The sequence below is a fragment of the Pan paniscus genome, chromosome 2 (genome assembly GCF_029289425.2).
Source record: "Pan paniscus chromosome 2, NHGRI_mPanPan1-v2.0_pri, whole genome shotgun sequence".
NCBI lineage: Eukaryota > Metazoa > Chordata > Mammalia > Primates > Hominidae > Pan > Pan paniscus.
In genome coordinates, this window is record NC_085926.1 from 73,064,733 (window position 1) to 73,067,504 (window position 2,772).

At 46.2% G+C, this 2,772-nt stretch overlaps 1 non-coding gene across 1 annotated transcript; it reads left to right on the forward strand.

The window, feature by feature from the left end:
• The first annotated feature begins 2,214 nt into the window (after positions 1–2,214).
• On the forward strand, positions 2,215–2,405 carry LOC112439523 (U2 spliceosomal RNA). The gene has a single exon (XR_003027792.1). It is a non-coding gene; the product is annotated as a U2 spliceosomal RNA (small nuclear RNA).
• Positions 2,406–2,772: the final 367 nt, after the last annotated feature.

Here is a 2,772-nt window from a genome sequence, read left to right on the forward strand (position 1 = left end):
CCCATTCCCTCCCTCCCCCAGCCCCTGGCAACTATTTCAGTTCTGTCTCCATCGATTCATCTGTCTGGATACTTCATATAAATGTAACTGTACAACATGTGGCCTCTTGTGTTTGGGTTTTTCACTTAACATGATGTTCTTGAGGTTCATCCATTTTGTAGCATATATCAGTACTTCATTCCTTTAAGACTGTAATAATATTCCTGTGTGCGTGTGCATGTGTGTGTGTATGAACAATTTGTTTATCCTATCCATTCATCTGTTGATGTCTGCCATTTTTTAGCTGTGTGTAGTTGAACAAATTACTTAACCTCTCTGAACCTCAACTTTTTTTTTTTTTTTTAAAGACAGAGTCTTGTTCTGTTACCCAGGCTGAAGTGCAGTAACGTGCTCATGGCTCACTACAACCTCTGCTTTCCAGATTCAAGTGATCTTCCTACTTCAGCCTCCCAATTAGCTGGGACCACACGCATATACCACCACTTCTGGCTAGTTTTTATACTTTTTTGTAGAGATTTTTTTTTTTGCCTTGTTGCCCAGGCTGGTCTCAAACTCCTCAGCTCAACTGATCCATCTGCCTCATCCTCCCAAAGTGCTGGGATTACAGGCATGAGCCACTGCACTCAGCCAACCTCAACTTTTTGCCTGACTGTAATAACATAGCTGCTCCCTTGTGGAATTGTTGTAAATGTGAGTGAGATAATGCATGTGAGCCGCCTGGCACAATACCAGCCCATATTTAAAGCCTCAATCAATGGAAGTGACTATTGTTAATATGCTTTGTCTTAAATTAGTATTTCTCTTAAATAGATCCTGTGATGCAGATTTGCCTCTACATAGTTTATTTGGGAGGTAATCCCAAAAAACCTTTTTTTTTGAGACAGAGTGTCGTGCTCTGTCATGCAGGCTGGAGTGCAGAGGCACGATCTTAGCTCGCTGCAGCCTCCACCTTCTGGTATCAAGCGATTCTCCTGCCTCAGTCTCCCGAGTAGCTGGGATTACAGGCGCCCTCCAAGACACCAGATTAATTTTTGTATTTTTAGTAGAAATGGGGTTTCGCCATGTTGGCCAGGATGGTCTTGAACTCCTGATCCCAAGTGATCTGCCCTCCTCAGCCTCCCAAAGTGTTGGAATTACAGGTGTCAGCTACCGCGCCCGGTCCCAAGAAACATCTCTGGGGGAGTTAGGAACATTACAGGCATGCACTACCGCGCCCGGCCCCAAGAAACATCTTTGCGGGAGTTAGGAACATTACAGGCGTGAGCCACCGCACCCAGCCGAGGGCATCTTAGTCTAAAGGGAGACATTCCAACATCAATGTTGCTCCGTGATTCCGCAAAAGACCCAAGCATTGTCTCTCTTTCCATTCTATTAGTCTTCAATGTTGGCTTGTAGCCTCATGATCACAAAATGGTTGCTGCACCTCTGGGTATTACATCTATATTCAAGGCAGGAAAAAGCTGAAGTGCATCTGTCCACTATATCAGGAAAGCAATTTTTCTCAGACTGCCCCCTTCCCCATCAGATTTTTAGCTACTCTTTAGTCAGAAGTGGGTCATAGACATATCCAGCCACGAAGACAGCTTGGGAATTCATGCACTTAGCTTTCCAGCATCTGTAGCAGAAGCAGATCAGGAAGAAAAGGGTGGGAAAAAGGTGTGGAGTTACCCAGGCAACTGTGTCTGCCAAAGAAGAGTGAACCTAAAAGCACTTCAAAGCCATTTAACAGCAAATTTTGTTAGCAAATTTTCTTTCCAAAGCACTTATCTTAGTTTTCTTAAAAATGACCATGTTTGCGTGGACCGCTCTCCGCCAACAGGTGTCTTCCATAGACCCCTCTCGCTTTAGCCCTCAGTCTCTTTCAATTCTGTCTTTTCTCTCCGTCCATAAAAACAAGGAAGTCGACCCCAGTGGAGCCTAGTCTCCCCACGAGGAGGCGGCCCCGGGGGTGGAGTCAACCCTGGAGGCCACGCTCTGTGGGAAAGCACGGGGCATGCAAACTCGAAATGAAAGCCCGGGAACGCCGGAACAAGCACGGGTGTAAGATTTCCCTTTTAAAACGTGGAGAATAAGAAATCAGCCCGAGTGTGTAATGGCGTCAATAGTGGTGTGGACGAGACAAAGGCAATGAGGCAAGGAGCGAGGGTGGGGCTCTCACCGCGACTTTAATATGGATGAGAGTGGGACGGTGACGGCGGGGGCGAACGCAACGGTAACGCTTCTTGACCTTTGGACTAAGATCAAGTCTAGTAACTGTTCTTATCAGTTTAATATCTGATATGTTCTCTATCCGAGGACAATATATTAAATGGGTTTTTGGAGCAGGGAGATGGAATAGGAGCTTGCTCTCTCCACTCCACGCATCGACCTGGTATTGCAGTAGCTCCACGAACTGCGCACCCCTTTAGAAGGGAAGAACACTGCAGAGTAGCTTGCACACCTAGTATCTGTGATATGCTGGTTTTCCTATTCCTTGAACTACCTTGAGGTTCCTGGTCTGTGGACATAAGGTGGACTTTTCGGCACTCCCATTTTCGCTGTGTCTACAGCACTTTGGGAAGACTAGAACCCAAAACGAGACTACCCGTTTCTGTATCTGCATGCAGAGAGAGCGTGTTCAATGTTTCTTGGAGGTCCTTAGATCTCAGCTTGGCAGTCGAGTGGTGGTGACCTTTTAAAGGAACGGGGTCCACCAGTGTGGCCCAGCCTGGACTTGAACTTCTTCCTCTTTTTTTTTTTTTTTCAAGTTCTGGATACATGTGCAGAACGTGC